At 38.2% G+C, this 19,308-nt stretch overlaps 1 non-coding gene and 1 pseudogene across 1 annotated transcript; one reads left to right on the top strand and one right to left on the bottom strand.

The window, feature by feature from the left end:
* Positions 1-6,792: 6,792 nt before the first annotated feature.
* Positions 6,793-14,315, top strand: LOC146884306 (uncharacterized; annotated as a pseudogene).
* On the bottom strand, positions 7,391-7,499 carry LOC114195722 (small nucleolar RNA R71). The gene has a single exon (XR_003606555.1). It is a non-coding gene; the product is annotated as a small nucleolar RNA R71 (small nucleolar RNA).
* Positions 14,316-19,308: the final 4,993 nt, after the last annotated feature.

The raw sequence follows: 19,308 nt of genomic DNA on the forward strand, positions 1-19,308 counted from the left end.
TGAAACAGGCGTCAGGCTCGTGATGTTAAACAAGCGCTTCCTGGAAGGCAACCAAGTGTTTTAATTATGTTCTTGCACTTCAATTTCATCTTGTGTGATTAAATGTGTTTGTGTATGTAATTACGTGTTTGTGTTTATAGTTCTATTTTTGTGTGTAAAAAGGTGAGTTTTTAGCATCCAATCATCTCAATAAGGCAAACCATGCACTTTTGGTGTTTTCAAACAAAACTAGTGTTTTAAGCATGGGAATGAGTTTTGGTGCCATAATTGAGTTCATTGAATACTAAAAATTACCTTGTTTTGGCCAAATTGTGAAATTTGAGTTTAAAAGCTTGATTTTGAGTTTGTTGATGTGAAACCTTTTGGAATGATAGAGAATTGATTGAAGTATGGTTTGATGTGTGTTTCTGAGTTATTTGAACTGAAAGGATCATGAATTGAGTGAGTGAAAGTTGAACAAAATATTGAAAAGTGTCAAAATCAAGGTTTTGTAAAACTGCACGAAATCTCGCCCAAGCTAAACATGTCTCGCCTGGGCGAGATATGCAGAACCTGAGCCAACCATTTTTGCTGATATACTCGCTTAAGCGAGTAGTGGCTCGCCTGAGCGAGAATGCCCGGTACCAAGACAATTTTGGGCGAAACAGTCTCGCCTGCGCAAGACTCTTTAAAGTTTCTTCCACGCGCATTTCACTTAAGCGAGACTATATCGCTTGAGCGAGAAATCGTGCTTAAGTGAGGGACAGGGACAGAACTCACTCACTTTTCTTTCCCCAAACCCTCGCTCACAACTCCCGCTCACATTCTCCCTTTCTCACTCTGGGCGCACCTTCACTCACTCATTTCTCTGCATTTTAACTCACAAATCTCTTCCTCCCTTTGCTAACTTCTCTCCAAAGGTAAGTTCTACTTCTTTTCTCTTCATTTTCACTATGCATAGTCATGTTTTTGTGCTCTTACTAACCCTAGGTAGTACCCATGCTCTGTTTTGATGTGTTTTTGTGTTTATACTGTAAGTTTTAGTGTGAATTAATGCTAAAACTAAATAATGTGGGTTGCCTATGGATGAATTGATTCAAAAAATTTCACAGTTTGAAAGTGCACTCAATGTGTTTGATGAAATGTCATGCTAAAATTGTTCTTGTTTGTTCTTGGTTGGCTAGTGAATGGATTATGGATACTGCTATTGCATTGTAATTAACTAACTTGTCAAGATATTGATGGGTTAATTTTAATCCTTGTAGGTCAATGGCTAGAACAAAGACAATATCTCGACTTCCCGCTATCGAATCCAACAAAGGGAAGAGGAGAAGATGTGCAAGTAGTCCCTCTCCTGAAAGGCCAAATAGCAATTTATTTTGAGACCCCCAAAGACAAGAACGGTATGAGAAGATAAAACACTGGGTCTTTATCAAAGAAAGAAAGGTGGTACTACTCCCAGACAAATATGATCCATTCTTTAATGGCCTTATCAGGAGGAACTGGATGAAGTTGGCTGACCCGCTTCCCAAATTTGATCCTGAGATTGTTAGAGAGTTTTACGCCAATGCATATTCTGAGGACAATCTTGGAGAAAAAAGGTCTAAAGTTAAGGGGAGATGGGTCAATTATGATCGAGCAACCATTAGTGAATTCCTTGGTAATCCACTACCACTAGAACCAGGGAAACGTTGTGATTTCATAAGAAAAAGAAGGAGTCAGGAACCTTATGATGAAAATGAAGTGGCACTCCTTATATGCACTGCCAACCAATCTTATCAAGTTGGGCCCACTGGAAATCCTCTCAGAAATCTAAGAGGGGATATGAAAACCTTAGCCCAAGTATGGACCACATTCTTACTTGCAAACATAGTACCCATTGGCCACGTGTCAGACTTGAATGTGCCTAGATGTCATCTCCTTTATTGCATAATGAGGGAAGATCTCACTGTTGACGTGACCACCATTATATCTGAAGAAATCCACAAATTTGTGAGATATGAAGTCAACACAAGGAATGAAAAAGCAAAAGGTGTTTTGGGTTTTCTGGCTTTAATCACAGCTCTTTGCCAAGATCAAGGGGTGAAGGTGGAGTTAACTGAAAAGATACGACCTTCAATCACCAAGAGATTCATTGAACATTTTTGTACCCACCCAAAGGACTTAGAGCATCCAGAAGAGCCCCAACTGGACCAACAAGCTGAAAACCAACCAGCAATGGAAGAACAACAAACAGGACCCACGCAACAACCTCAGCTCAACATGAACAATGAACTTCTTGAGCATATGAGATATCTAATGCAGATGGAGCACACCCACCAGCAAAATGCCTCCATTCATAAAGGACAACTCCACCTTCAAGAGTACCTCTATCACAATGTTTGCGGACCATACCCAGGCATGACTTCACCAAATTTCTTAACTTATCTACATTGGCCTGGGGACAGTCCTACTTTCCCAGGGGGAAGTGGACCTGCTGTAGGTGAGGGACCATCAGGAGCTGCGGACAGAGATGATTTTGCTGCTGACACAGATGGAGTGGATATTGAGGAGGAGATTGATTTTGGAGGGGATTGATTCACTACACCATTCCACCCTTCAGAACTCTATAAATACGATTTCATTGTTCTTTTTCTTTTAGTATTTTGCGGTATTTATGTAATTAGTACTATTTTGCTTTAGTTCTTTTGGTTAGAATGCTATATTATCTAGTTAATTAACTGTTTAACTTTACTTTTTGGCTTAGTATTTTGTGAATAACACTTAAAGACAACTAAAATTTTTTGAGAATCATTTTGAAAATCTTTCTTGAGGAAATTGGTTAAAGAGAAATATGATTTTAGTAAGTATCATGAGTCTAGAACAACCGAGTGAAATGAACACAGAGGATAAAGAGGAAAATTTTGGTTGAGTTCATAATTAAACAGGATTAGGATATTTGTGATGGATAATTAGTCAAGACAATTAGTTATAACAACAAGTGAGATACCAAGGAAATAAACCAGAAAACCCAGTGAGGTGTGAATCCATAAACAGCTTGAGTGTTTCAATTGTTTGTTGAGAAGTTGATATTGCTTGAGTTTTCATTTGATAACATCACATTTGAAGCATGGAAAGGATTAAGGCAATTTTGTTGAATTTATAACTCAGTGCCAAATAGCCAACCTATAAATAATCATCCTTTGTTGATAGCCCATTTGAGCCTAATTATTTGAATTATGCACCTTAACCTTAACTTGAATTATTATCCTTTCCCTTTGCACACTTAGGGATAGAGAGCATAGGTGCATTTTATTCAATTGTAAGGGTAATTGGTTGGTAGAATTGCACTCAAGGATGAAAATGGCTGAGTATCATAATTCACTCTTTAGTATTGTGTAGGAATGTATATATTTACTAAAAAAAGAAAAAAAGAAAAAAAAGAAAAGAACAAAAAGAGATGAGAGTGAATTATGAATGAAAAAGAAACTTGGTGTATTGAGGTCTGAATTGTGAGGAATTGAGAGTGAAAATGAAATTGGGTTTGAATTGTAGTTATGCTCTATTTTCTAAGTTGTGCTTTTGTGATCTTGAAAAGCCATAATTCTTGAAAGCCTAGCCTCATTAAACCTTGAAAAGACCTTAAGATCCATGTTGATTGTGTGTTTGTGGTTGGATTGAAAATGACTGGCAATTTTGATTTGTTCAATTTCAGTGGAAAATGAGAGAAACACATGCCTGTGAGATTTAAGAGAATTTCCTTAGTTAGAATCATTTGTTCTTACAGTTGGTTTTCCTGAAAAATGTGCTGCACTCTTATCCTAATGATGTTTGACAATTGGATTCACCATTTGCTTCTAATTTTTGATTATGTAGTTTGGTATGCAAAAGTTGTCTGGTAAGGAAATGTGAAAGTGATTTCTCAATAACCAATTTCAGAGTTTTAGTTTTGAGTGGCTGTTACATCTTATTACTTTGCTTGAGGACAAGTAAGATGCTAGGTTGGGGGGAATTGATAAGTGCCAAAATTTAGTAAAGATTCATAGAAAAGTCTGGCATTTATGCTTTTAATTTGTGTTCATTTCAAATTAATTCTCCCTAAATCTAAGACAAATGAGTTTCAATCATATGCTTCCAAGTTTTGATTTAAAGAAATCATTTAATCCTATTTTGTGTATTTTTCAAGAAAGATTAAAGAGAACTCAAGAAGAGTGAAGGAGAAAGCAATAAATAGAGAAGAAAAGGAGGAAAGTGTGCAACAGGTCGCTCAAATCAAAGGTGTTTCGCTCAAGCCAAAACATGCTCGCCCAAGCTAAAGTCATCTCGCCTAAGAGAGATACTTGTCGCCTTTCTCGCTCAGGAGAGCTTGAGCTCGCCCAAGCGAGAGTTCGTGAAGAAGCCATCAGTGTTTTTTTGCAATTCTCGCGTAAGCAAGAATATGGTCGCCCAAGCGAGACCTTTCTTCAACCTGAAGAACTTTATCTCACCTAAGCGAGAATGAGTGGCTCAAGCGAACATTCGTGGAGTATAAATACTCCGTGAATCAGAAAGTGAAGGCAGCTGGGATTTTGGAGAAGAATACAGACCTGCTGGAGTTGCGACCAGGAGCATAACACAAATCATATTTTCTTCTTATTCTTCTTTAGTTTGTAGGTTTTGATGGCTTCCATGAGTGGCTAATTGATGAGTCATTATTTTCTTCTATTCCACTAGCCTTTGTGCACCCATTAGACAGTTGATTAGTGCTTAATTGTTCATCATTAGAGTGTTTTTCATCTGTTGGGCTTTATTGGGCCACTGTTCCGAATTTGGACTAATTTCACATTATTTGGCCTAATTTTTGTTTTTAATTATTTTTAGGTATTTGGGTGAAGCAAATTTTGGAGCTTGGACATTAATATTTAGTTGAAGAGAATTTCCACATCATTGCCACATCATTTCCATGTCATTTCCACGTCAGCAAAGTCAATGGGTCAACATTTGAGGCCCATAGTGGCATTTTTGTAAATCTGAGTGGCAGAGTGGCAGTTTTGTAATTATGAGTGGCAAGGGTGATATGACCACGAATTAGGTCTACATGAAAGGGGCCAGCCGCTCCTTCTTCTTCTCCACTCTTAAAAAAAACCTCCATTTTTGTTGTTTTAAAGCTTTGGAAGGTGACCCATGGTGGCACACACGAATTTTTCACGTTTTGCATTGGTTTTTCACGTTTTATGAGTCTTGGACAGCACATTGAAGTTGTATTAACGTTTTCTACCGTTTGGGTAACTTTATATTGAAGCATTTTCGTTTTTTTGGTGGCTGTTTTTGTTGTTCTTCTCTTATCCCTTGCCCATTTCGTTTGCTGCACCATTTTAAGCTTTCAATATCAATTTGAAGTCATTTGAACGGTTGAATTGCAATTTCTGTTTCAGATTCGAAGTGGGTGATTGTTCATTTTCCATGTCTAGCTAAGTTTTTCGTATTGGTTCCTTGAAGAAACTGATTTGAAACCATGAGGTTGATGTTTTGCAGTGCACTCCAATTCCTAATTTCTCTTCATCCTATTCAATTTCGTAGCTTTGAATGAAATGGAATTTGTGATGCTTAATCATGAGTTTATGTTTTCCACAATTTCAGAATCCTTGTCATGCTTAGTGAGTTCGGGTTTTGGCCACAGTTGCTTAATCTGTGTGTGAGTGTGTGAAATTGAAAGAAGGATGTGTGCTATGCTTAATGGCATAATGAAGCTGTGTTAATTTTCGCATAGTTGATTAATTCGGATTTCATGACAGTAAATTGGATAAGAGACTTGATTTAGTAACCTGTGATTGGTTGATTTTCAGTGGAATCAAGGGACCAGTACGTTTTGAATTGTGTGTTTAATTCAGTTTTGATTAGAATTTAGCAAACTTATGTGAATCTGCCAAACCCCCCCCCCCTGTGTTTTATTATTGTGTTCATCTGGAAAATTCGCTTTGAATGAAAATATTGGTCGTTGGGAGACGACTTGGTTCACTTTCATGTACTGCATTTAATATGTTTTAATTTGGTGGGGTACGACCTCTATCAAATTTGGCGCCGTTGCCGGGGACCAATCGTTTCGGTCGAAGTAAAATTTCCAGTGTGTTTGTGTTTTGTGTTTTGGTGTGTGTAGTTTAAGTGTGGTTGAGTTGGTATATGTTCATTGTGATGTTAATGTTGTGTTAAGTTCAGTGCCTGTTTCCATTCCTGTGTGTTTCTGTGTAGTGTAGTGAATAGTGTCGCGGCGCGCATGAATAGTGTCATTTGTAGTAGTGAATAGTGTTTGAATAGTGTCCGAATCTGGCATTTAACTTCTAGATTTTTGTTTAGGTAGCTACGGAGCTTGTTTTGACTTGAAAATTTTTCCCCCCACTTCTAAAACGTTGAACTTGATAGGAAAAATAGCTAGAGCAGTTGGTATGGTCTGAGTTAAGAGATTCAAAAAATTTTTGGACTGATTTTTAGTGAAACTTCAAAGGACCATAACTTTTGCTCTGGTTATTAGAATCACTATTATTTTATATGGATTTGGGGTAGAATTTGATTTCCCACCTTGTTATAACCCGCTTCGCCGGTTTGCAAACTCAGAATCTCCAGAAAATGCCATTTTCTACATTTCAGCAATGTTTTTTGTGATTTTTCTTCATTTTTCTTACTTTTGAAAAATTGTTAAAAATACTTGTGCTTTGAGTTTTGATCTGATTTTTTTTGTGCTTCTGTTTGACAACTCAAAGGAATATCTTACCAATTTTCAAGTCATTTGGAGGTCGTTTGAGTATACTTGTAGTTATACCCTTTGTTACGCCAATATCACTACAATTAATGCTTTTTGGTGCATGACTAGGGGAAACCCAAGTGAATTACAACCATTTGACCCTGAGATTGATAGGACATTCCATAGACGAAGTAGGCATCCTAGGAATCCATCTTTGCATGCTGAATATTCAGTGACATTTCCTGATTCTTCTGATTCTCATCACATTCCTGACACTCCTCATTCTTTGCATTCTGAGCATACTGTATATTCTGAGCATTTTCATACTGATAACATGGCTCAACCTCCTCCACCTCATGAGAGAACCATGAGTGAGCTCACTGCACCAGAGTTCACTTATGATAGTTTATGCATACAATACCCTGAGGAGGAGGTTCCATATGTGCTGAAAACTGGTTTGATACACTTGTTGCCAAAGTTTCATGGTCTTGCAGGTGAGGACCCGTGCAAACACTTGAAGCAGTTTCATGTCGTCTGTTCCACCATGAAGCCTGCAAATGTACAAGAGGACCATGTATACTTGAAGGCTTTCCCTCATTCTTTGGAGGGTAATGCGAAAGACTGGCTGTACTACCTAGCACCCAGGTCCATCACAAGTTGGGATGACCTGAAGAGATTGTTCCTTGCCAAGTTCTTTCCTGCTTCAAGGACAACAGCCATACGGAAGGAGATTTCTGGCATCAAGCAGCAATCTGGGGAGACCCTTTATGAGTATTGGGAGAGGTTCAAGAATCTCTGTTCAAGCTGTCCACACCATCAGATTTCTGAACATCTCCTCCTGCAGTATTTTTATGAAGGCTTGCACCACATGGATCGAAATATGATTGATGCCGCAAGTGGTGGTGCCCTTGGTAACATAACCCCAGCTGCAGCCAGACAATTAATAGAGAACATGGCTTCAAATTGTCAACAATTTGGCACAAGGAGTGATGTCAGTTGTTAGAGGTGTTCATGATGTAGGAGCAGCCGAGTACACGAAGAAGTTGGAGAGTAAGATTGATGCTCTTACCACACTGGTCAACCAACTTGCTTCCAATCAGAGAGCTCCAGCTGCAAGAGTTTGTGGCCTTTGTACATCTGTTGATCACTTTACAGACTCTTGCCCAACATTGCAACAACAGGCTTCTTCTTCTACACCAGTGGATACCCCTCAGGCCTATGCAACAAATATTTTCAACAACAATAGGCCCCAACAGTAACAACAAAACCACCATGATTTGTCAACCAACAGATATAATCCAGGATGGAGGAATCACCCTAATTTGAGATGGGGAAACCAGGGTAACCAGCAGCCCCAACAATTTCAAAATGTGCAACCACCTCCACAACAAAGAGTTGCACCTGCACCACAAGCTGCTCCTGTTCCACCTGTACCCACACCAGCTCCTGCTGCAGCACCTGCACCTTCTTCTTCTACTTCATTGGAGGAGTTAGTCAGGATGATGACCCTTCAAAATATGCAATTTCAGCAGGAGACTAGGGCCTCAATCCAGAGTTTGACAAATCAAATAGGGCAGATGGCCACTCAACTAAACCAGGCACAAGCTCATAATTCTGACAAGCTTCCATCACAGACGGTGGAAAATCCAAGGAATGTGAGTGCCATTACATTAAGATCTGGGAAGAACATTGAAGTTCCCACTCCTGAGCCTACACCTCCAAAGGAAGCCGACCCTGCCAAACTTCAAAGAAAGCGTGATGCTTATGCAGCTGGTCCTTCCACATCTGCTGTGAGTTCTACACCTTCCACCTCTACTGCCGCACCTTCCATACCTCTTCCTTTCCCTCCAAGAGCCATTCCAAGCAAAAAGATGGAAGAGGTTGACAGGGAGATCTTGGAAACTTTTAGGAAGGTGGAGGTGAACATACCTCTATTGGATGCCATTAAACAGATTCCCAGATATGCAAAGTTCTTGAAGGAGCTATGCACGCACAAGAGGAGGCTAAAGGGAAACGAAAAGATCAGCATGGGCAGAAACGTGTCAGCACTGATAGGTAAATCTGTTCCTCAGATTCCTGAGAAGTGCAAGGACCCAGGTACATTTTGTGTACCTTGCATCATAGGTAACAATAAATTTGAAAATGTAATGCTTGATCTTGGTGCTTCAATAAATGTTATGCCTCTATCTATTTTTAAATCTCTTTCTCTTGGACCCCTACAACCTACGGGTGTGGTGATTCAGTTGGCAAATAGAAGTGTTGCCCACCCAGCAGGTTTGGTTGATGATGTTTTGGTTCGTGTTGGTGAATTGATTTTCCCTGCTGATTTTTACATTCTTGATATGGAAGAGGGATTTTCACATGGTTCTGCACCAATCATTTTAGGCAGACCATTTTTGAAAACTGCACGAACCAAAATTGATGTCCATGCAGGTACTTTGTCCATGGAGTTTGATGATATTGTTGTGCGATTCAACATTCTGGATGCCATGAAACATCCTTCTGAGGATCATTCTGTTTTTCACGTGGATATTATTGATGATGTTGTTGATGGATTGATTTCTGATTTCCACTCTTTGCATACATTAAAACATTCATCCGTGTCTGAGTTATCTGAATTTGCATGCATTGATGTTCTTGATTCTGATTCTGATTCTGATTCTGATGATGCTCAATATGATGTGGATAATGTTGAATGTACGGAGTTTGACTCTCTGGATGTTGTACCTATTCACTTTGATGTTATACAATCAGGTTGCACTAACCATGTTGCAGGAAGTACATATGCATCTGATTGTTATGCTCAGGTACAAGCTGTGGAACCCATTTCTCCCTCCCTTCTGGTTCCTGATATTCAGCCAGCATCCAGTACTCCAGAGTTAAAACCACTGCCAGACAACCTCAAGTATGTCTACTTAGAGGAGGAGGACAAACTGCCTGTCATCATTTCCACCTCCCTCACTGCTGAACAAGAGCAGAGGTTGTTGCAAGTTCTTAAGAAGCATAAGAAGGCAATTGGATGGACATTGGCTGACATCCCTAGTATTAGCCCATCAACATGCATGCACAGGATATTGTTGGAAGATGGAGCAAAGCCAGTGAGACAGCCACAGAGACGACTCAACCCTGTCATCTCGGATGTTGTAAAGAAAGAGGTGACCAAGCTTCTACAAGCTGGGATCATCTACCCCATTTCCGACAGTCAGTGGGTTAGCCCCATCCATGTTGTTCCAAAGAAGACTGGCCTCACTGTAGTCAAGAATGAAAAAGAGGAGCTGATTCCAACAAGAGTGCAAAATAGTTGGAGGGTTTGCATTGACTACAGAAGGCTAAATCAAGAAACCAGAAAAGACCACTTCCCCCTGCCTTTTATTGATCAGATGCTTGAGCGCTTGGCAGGTAAGTCCCACTATTGCTTTCTTGATGGGTTTTCTGGTTATTTTCAAATTCACATTGCACCTGAGGACCAAGAGAAAACCACATTCACCTGCCCCTTTGGCACTTTTGCCTATAGGAGGATGCCGTTTGGCCTATGCAATGCCCCTGGCACATTCCAGCGGTGCATGCTAAGCATTTTTAGTGATTTTCTAGAAAAATGCATAGAGGTGTTTATGGACGACTTTACTGTATATGGGTCCTCATTTGATTCATGTTTGGATAGTTTGGACAGAGTTTTAAACAGGTGCATCCAATCTAACCTTGTTCTCAATTTTGAGAAATGTCATTTCATGGTAGAACAAGGCATAGTATTGGGACACATAATTTCAAAAAAGGGCATTGAAGTTGACCCTGCCAAGATCTCAATTATTTCACAATTGCCTTACCCCTCTTCTGTACGAGAGGTTCGCTCTTTTCTTGGCCATGCAGGGTTTTACAGGCGCTTCATTCAAGACTTCAGTAAGAAGGCCCTCCCACTGTCTAACCTATTGCAAAAGGATGTTGACTTCATCTTTGATGAAGGATGCAAAGAGGCTTTTGATTGCCTCAAGAAGGCCCTGACCACAACTCCAATCATTCAGGCGCCCGACTGGACAGCCCTATTTGAGCTTATGTGTGATGCATCCAACTATGCATTAGGAGTTGTTCTAGCTCAAAGGATTGATAAGCAGCCGAGGGTAATCTACTATGCCTCCAGGACATTAGATGTTGCCCAATCAAATTACACCACAACAGAAAAAGAGCTCCTTGCGGTAGTTTTTGCACTTGAAAAGTTTCGATCTTATCTGCTTGGTTCTCCTGTTATTGTGTTTACTGACCATGCAGCTCTTAAGTACCTGTTGAAGAAGGCAGAATCAAAACCTCGGCTGATAAGATGGATGCTCTGGCTCCAAGAATTTGATTTGGAGATCCGTGATAGGAGCGGAGCACAAAACCTGGTTGCAGACCACCTAAGCAGGATTGAGAGGTCTACTGATGACGCTTCACCGATCCGGGATGACTTTCCCGATGAAAGTTTGTTGACACTCTCTACTTCTTCCTCACCTTGGTTTGCTAACATTGCTAATTATCTTGCTGCTTCTGTTTTTCCTCCCCTAACATCCAGAGCTCAATGTGATAAACTCAAGAGCGATGCTAGGTATTACATTTGGGATGACCCCTATCTGTGGAAAATGTGCAGTGATCAGGTTACCAGGAGATGCATTCCGGACCATGAGATTGACTCGGTCCTCAAATTTTGTCATTCATCTGCACCTGGTGGTCACCTTGGCACACAAAGGATAGCTCGTAAGGTGCTAGATTGCGGATTTTATTGGCCCACCATCTTCAAAGATGCGTGGAGGATTTGTAGCACATGTGAGGAATGCCAACGAGCAGGAGGAGCCATTTCTTGGAGACAACAGATGCCTCAACAACCCATGCTATTTTGTGAGGTGTTTGATGTCTGGGGTATAGATTTCATGGGCCCTTTCCCTGTCTCTTTTGGTTTCACTTACATCTTACTTGCTGTTGATTATGTTTCAAAATGGGTGGAAGCCAAAGCCACTAGAACTAATGATGCTCGAGTTGTTGTGGACTTCGTTAGGTCTCACATATTTTGCAGGTTTGGAGTTCCTCGAGCTATTGTTAGTGACCAGGGCACCCATTTTTGCAACAGATCCTTGGGGGTTTTGCTTCAAAAGTATGGGGTTGTGCACAAACTTTCTACACCATATCACCCCCAAACTAATGGGCAAGCTGAGATCTCAAACAGAGAAATCAAGAGGATCTTGGAGAAGATTGTGCAGCCCAACAGGAAGGATTGGAGCAATAGACTTGAGGACGCTCTATGGGCTCACAGGACTGCTTACAAGGCACCTATAGGGATGTCTCCTTATCGGGTTGTCTTTGGTAAGCCATGCCACCTTCCAGTGGAGATAGAGCATCGAGCCTACTGGGCTGTCAAGTCATGCAACTTCTCTCTTGATCAAGCTGGGGAGGAAAGGAAGCTGCAGTTGAACGAGTTGGATGAGATCCGTTTGGAGGCATATCAAAACTCTATGTTCTACAAGGAGAAGACCAAGAGATTCCATGATAGCTCCATTGCTAGAAAGGAGTTTGTTGTTGGTCAGCAAGTTTTACTGTATAACTCCAGACTTGGACTCATGGGGGGTAAGTTGAGATCAAAGTGGATTGGTCCTTTTGTTGTCACTAATGTTTATCCTTATGGTGCAGTTGAAATCAAAAGCCAGTCCACAGATAAGAGCTTCAAAGTGAATGGGCATCGTCTTAAGCCATTCCTCAGCAATCCTGCCTTGGTGGATACTGTTGTGGAGGAAACTTCCCTGCTTGACCCCACTGTTGTTTCACCATGATTCAGGGAGTTTTCTTTCCCTTTCTTCTTTACTTTTATTGTACTTGTCCAGGTCTGTCTGTCTGTTGTTGTTTCCGTTTGTTTGATTCCTTTTTGTTAATTTGTGTTAGTTAGAGTTATGTTTTTACTTTCTGTTTGGAACACTCACTTCACTTTTAGAGGATGAGTTGTTGGTTATTCTGTGAACTGATATCCTTGCTTTGTCTTTGCATGTCAAGTTGCTTTTGGAATTGTTTTATCCTGTGTGAGAATTTGAGCCACTCTTTGTTCTTTGTTGTGTGATACCGCCTCTTGAATGCTTGCACAGTGGTCTTGGCTTGACTCTTTCTAATACTTTCCTGATACACATGCATGCTTGGATATGATTTAGGCAATTTTGTTTTGTGAGCTTATAGCCAGATGAGCCTACCTTGAACTATTTCTGTTGATACCCCTTTTTGAGCCTGCATACCCTTTCATTGTTCTACAGCTCATTACAAGCCCTTAGCCTGAAAAACCATGATTATTCCTACCTTAGGAAATTTTGGAGCTTTGGAATTGTTTTGGGAATGGGTGCTCAATTAAGTGTGGTCGCGCACAACAAGTGTGGTTGTACGCGCACTTGTTGTTGGTTGGTTCTTGGAATTGCTCATTTGTACACCAAAGTGGGATTTCAAAATTGTTGTTTCTCTGCATGTTCTTTGTATAAAAAAAGAGAGAGAGAAAACAAAAAGAAAAGAAAAGAGAATAAAGAAAAGAAATAAAAAGTAGTTTGGATTTGAGCATTGTGTGAGAACCGAAGTTGGAAGTGTTGGTGTTCGGGATTACTTTCATGATTGATTGAGACTTATTCCCCATTGCTCCTCTATTTCCTTGGTTGCTTAGCTACTTATCCATATGTTCCACACCTTGTCCTCAGCCCCATTACAACCTTGAAAAGTCCTTCTGATCTTGACCTGCATGTGTTTCTGGTTTGGTTGTTCGTTCTAGAGGCTTGCCAAGTCTGTTTGATGTTTGTTTTTCAGGGGTGCTTTGAGAGTAAACAGTAGCCTAGAGATTTGAGTGATACAGTGCATATTTCGTGAGGCTATGTTGCTTTCAATTCTCCTTAAGCTGAACTGAGTACTTGACATGTTTTGAATTGCTTGGATGATGTTCATGGATACCTTGCAGCTTTGAATCCTTCTGTGTTAGATGTGTTTCCGTTTGTCATGTGTCTGTTTGTCTTGTGTCTTTTTGTCTCTCTTGTTATGTTTGTGATGTCCTTGCTTTGCTTTACTCTTTAATTTTGCCCAAGAGTGTAAAAGGGTAAGTGTGGTCGATTTTGATGAGTCATTATTTTCTTCTATTCCACTAGCCTTTGTGCACCCATTAGACAGTTGATTAGTGCTTAATTGTTCATCATTAGAGTGTTTTTTATCTGTTGGGCTTTATTGGGTCACTGTTCCGAATTTGGACTAATTTCACATTATTTGGCCTAATTTTTGTTTTTAATTATTTTTAGGTATTTGGGTGAAGCAAATTTTGGAGCTTGGAAATTAATATTTAGTTGAAGAGAATTTCCACATCATTGCCACATCATTTCCATGTCGTTTCCACGTCAGCAAAGTCAATGGGTCAACATTTGAGGCCCATAGTGGCATTTTTGTAAATCTGAGTGGTAGAGTGGCAGTTTTGTAATTATGAGTGGCAAGGGTGATATGACCACGAATTAGGTCTGCATGAAAGGGGCCAGCCGCTCCTTCTTCTTCTCCACTCTCAAAAAAAACCTCCATTTTTGTTGTTTTAAAGCTTTGGAAGGTGACCCATGGTGGCACACACGAATTTTTCACGTTTTGCATTGGTTTTTCACGTTTTATGAGTCTTGGACAGCACATTGAAGTTGTATTAACGTTTTCTACCGTTTGGGTAACTTTATATTGAAGCATTTTCGTTTTTTTGGTGGCTGTTTTTATTGTTCTTCTCTTATCCCTTGCCCATTTCGTTTGCTGCACCATTTTAAGCTTTCAATATCAATTTGAAGTCATTTGAACGGTTGAATTGCAATTTCTGTTTCAGATTCGAAGTGGGTGATTGTTCATTTTCCATGTCTAGCTAAGTTTTTCGTATTGGTTCCTTGAAGAAACTGATTTGAAACCATGAGGTTGATGTTTTGCAGTGCACTCCAATTCCTAATTTCTCTTCATCCTATTCAATTTCGTAGCTTTGAATGAAATGGAATTTGTGATGCTTAATCATGAGTTTATGTTTTCCACAATTTCAGAATCCTTGTCATGCTTAGTGAGTTCGGGTTTTGGCCACAGTTGCTTAATATGTGTCTGAGTGTGTGAAATTGAAAGAAGGATGTGTGCTATGCTTAATGGCATAATGAAGCTGTGTTAATTTTCGCATAATTGATTAATTCGGATTTCATGAGAGTAAATTGGATAAGAGACTTGATTTAGTAACCTGTGATTGGTTGATTTTCAGTGGAATCAAGGGACCAGTACGTTTTGAATTGTGTGTTTAATTCAGTTTTGATTAGAATTTAGCAAACTTGTGTGAATCTGCCAACCCCCCCCTGTGTTTTATTATTGTGTTCATCTGGAAAATTCGCTTTGAATGAAAATATTGGTCGTTGGGAGACGACTTGGTTCACTTTCATGTACTGCATTTAATATGTTTTAATTTGGTGGGGTACGGCCTCTATCACTAATCTTCCTTCTTGGGATTGAATGTAATCTACTCGAACTTGGATGTAATATGGTGATATTTATATATAGCATTTATGTTTTTACTCAATATTGGTATTATTGTTCCATTCTTAATGCTTAATTCTATCTGATCAATAGATGTTTTGATTTTGAATTTTAGATCTGATTGGAAAGTATTTATGAAAATCTGATTTGAACAATGATACTTGATATACTGTGATGATAGGAATAGATCTCAATATATCAATTGCTTTAAACACTCGACCGTAATGCTGGATAGTTTGTTGAATATGTGAGGAATCAATATTCAGGGAACTAATCTTATGAATTTTATGCGCGAGGGATCAGTATAAATGATTTTTGAGTGTGCATCAATATTGGTATTTTCAGATGTTATATATTATATTCATCCAGATTACTGACAAGGGAGATAGATGAAATTCAATCCCAGTTTCTTTTACTGAATTTTTTAAAATTTTCCGCTTTTACTGTATTCATTTTATGCAATAGTTAATGTCAAATCAAATTAAAATCTTTGTACATTTACTGATTGAGATAATTATTAATTTTCACTGAATCCGTTCTTCGTGGGTTCGACACTCCTACTTCAAATCATTATACTACAGTTGACTTTTCGTGCGCTTGCCAAGAGAACAACAGTCAACCCTAACTCTCCCTTGAAAAAGTCCCTCTGAAAATGGGTAGGGCTGGGTTTAGCCCCACTACAAGACTTTAATTAACTTTTAAAACTAACACCTTTAGGCTGGACCAAAGGTCGAGCTGGATTTTCTTGAGCCAAAGGCTAAGATGGGGCGACCTAGACCGAAGGTTGAGACGAACCAGCTTTTGCTAAAGATCAGCTCAAGTTGAAGTTTTGAGTTTCATTATTATTTTTCTTATATGTCCGATATTATATTTAAAAAAATTAATATTTTTTTTCATATTTAAAAAATCGGTTGGTCCTGGCCCAAAGAACTTTTGTGGGCCTTTTGGCCTTGCAGGTTTTTTCATTGTGAAGTTTTTTGGTCCTGTGGTCTTTTTTGGCCATAGCCCATGTGGGATTTTTGACAACTCTATACATGCATATATAAAGCTGTCAATTTGGTCCACAACTTGTAAGCTAACCTTGACATATACTTGAAAAAGCCCCCTTTTAAGGGCCTCCTACATGACAAGGACTACAAAGTTTGCTAGTCTCCAAAGTCGTCTCTTAAAATGGGTTAGAGTCAGGGCCAAGGTGGGGTCCCACTAAAAGATTTTAATTAACTTTTAAAATAACACCTTCAGGATGGACCAAAGGTGAAGTCGAGACGTCTTGGGCCGAAGGCTAAGATGAGTCGACGCAGGCCGAAGGTCAAGATGGGTCATCCTGGGTTGAAGGTCAATTCAAGCTGATGTTTTCAGTTTTATTGTTATTGTTGCTTATATGTCTCATATTATATTTTAAAAAATCAATATTGTTTTCATATTAAAAAAAAAGAAAAAATGTGTTAGTCGTGGCCCATGGAACTTTTGTGGACATTTTGGTTTTGTGGGCTTTCAATGTGGAGCTTTTTAATCTTATGAACTTTATAAGGTGTTAGAAATATTATTCCAATTTTATGGAGAAAGCAACAAAAGTCAAGTATGGAAAAAGAGTAAGTCATTCCAATTTTGAAATGCACCTCTGAACATAAAGTCCATGCTTAGAATAACTGTCCTATAAAAAGAATAGGAGGGGTTAAATAACATATTCCAATTCTTTCAATTCTTCGTAACATATTCTAAATAACTAAATATAATATAAATTGAAACATATTTTAAATTACGAAATTTAACCTATTTAATTTACAAATATTATTTAAATAAAATAAAGAAAATAATATAGGCAAAAAATAGTTAACTTGGATCGTGGAATGTGGAAGACAAGAGGGAGCTTTTGTGAACCGTGGGGAAGAATATCTCTCGTTGAGAATGCATGGGGTTTCGATGGACTGCTGGTGGAGGGAGAAGGACATGGTGCAATGAGGAGGAGACTCGCGGTGAAAATTTTTCGACGCATTGAAGAGAGCTTCGTATCACTATGCAAAGTAAGGATATTAGATCGGTTCTGGAGCGCATATTAGATCGGTTCCGCAACCGATCTAATATACACTGATGTAATATGTCAAAGACATATTAGATCGGTTCTGAAACAACCGATCTAATATCTTCTACTGAAAAGAAAAAAAAAACATTATCGAAAGTGACCATGAGAAGGGGCAAAGGAGAAACGAACCATCAAAGACCACAAACAAACCACCACAAACCAACACCAACGAACCACCAAGTGAACCACCAACGAACCACCATGGAGAACATCGCACTCCAACCGCAAACTTGACAAAGAGACTTCACGAAACACCATGGCAACCTGTGGCGCGTCACAAATTTGCTTCATTTGCAAAGGAGATGGGAAAGCACCAAGCACCAAGAAAGACAACTACAAAGAGAGCTTTCTCCACAAACAAAAACCCTAGGCATGAGTAAATGAAGGAAAAAAAACACTAACTTGTTGCATTGGTTGTTGAAGAGTTGCATGGAAGAGAAGAAGAACCTTGTTGAAGCACGGTGTGACGGTGGTAGGGCACGGCGACGGTGGTCAATTGCGCTTGGAAGAGAAGAAGAAGCAGTGGAGGCGCAAGAGAGAAGACCAAAGGAGGCATGAGAGAGAAGACGAAGTTTGAAAAATGAAAAGGTTTTTCGTAATTTGTAATACAGAAAACATATTAGATCGGTTGTTTTTTTAATATGTATATATTAGATCAGTTCTCCCTATAACCGATTTAAAATACTTTCCAGTATTTACAAAATTGCCACCATGTTTTAAATTAAATCGGTTCCGCTTCAACCGATCTTATATCTTGTTCTAATATCATCATTTTGCACTAGTGTATAGAATCCTCGCGACGTGGGTTTTATACCACGGTACAAGGAGACTCACGACGTGTGGTGAGACCTGCAGTGCTTTGGGATTGGTAGTGGTCTATGTAGAGTAGTTCGCGACTGGTGGAGGTTCACCGCTAATAGTAGTGATGATTGTGAAAATGTAAGAGAAAGAGAAAATGAGAGCACATGAGAAGATGAATGGTAGTTGTTGTGATATATGCGTCAATAAAATGATATATGATATCATGTTGTAAATGGTAGTTGTTTAAATTATTAGCTAATCCTTGAAAATATACTATAAAACTATGATGATTGCATTTGATTTAGTAGTAGGTAATTTTATATGCGGTAGTGAATAGGTCAAACAAGACTAAAAATAGTACATATAATTGATACATATTATGAATAATACATACATGTTTATATGTAATATACACTACAAGAAAATCTTTGATTAATAATTTTAATGAAAAAAAAAATAATTAGTTACTACAATAACCAATTTAGATACAAATTTATAAACTAAAAATTATTGACAACTAAAATAGTTTCAAAAAATTATAATTAATATTTACGTTGATAACTAAAATAGTTTCTATTATGAATTAGTCTTTAACTCTAATTAGAAAATTGGTTTCTAAAGTATTCTCTAAACAAATTTTTTGTTCATAAATTAGTCACTATTTGATTATTATTTTTAGTGATATATCATAATGTTTTTATTTAAAATATTATTTTATATGTATTTGTATTTATAACTATCGTGACACGTAACTTTAAGCTGTATTATTTATTAGAACATTAAATTAAATAATGATTATTTTAATATTTTTAAGATATTAGTCATAGTTTTGAAACATTATATATTTTTTGCATAATATAAAAAGTACAGAAATAAAATATATATTTGTATAATATAGTAAAATTTTGTTTTGCAAAATATTTATAAAAGCTAAACTAAAAATTAATTTAAAAAAGTTATATGTAATTTTGATAAATAAAATATCATTTAAACATACATAATTCATATTATATTCTAATATTATTTAATTTATTATTTTTGTGTATACAAAATATGATATAATTATACATTGTCTTATATTTTTTTTATATATCATGTCCAAGTTTTTTTCAAAAATATTAAAATTAGAAACAACTCACTAAATCAATTATTAATTGGTAGAATATTTAAGGACATGGAGATTAATTAGTTTTTTTTTACACTGTGCTACTAATATTTTTGTGTCTAATGATTATATGAT

This window comes from Vigna unguiculata, chromosome 8 (assembly GCF_037176805.1).
Source record: "Vigna unguiculata cultivar grain cowpea cultivar isolate G323 ecotype 2 chromosome 8, ASM3717680v1, whole genome shotgun sequence".
Taxonomy (NCBI): domain Eukaryota; kingdom Viridiplantae; phylum Streptophyta; class Magnoliopsida; order Fabales; family Fabaceae; genus Vigna; species Vigna unguiculata.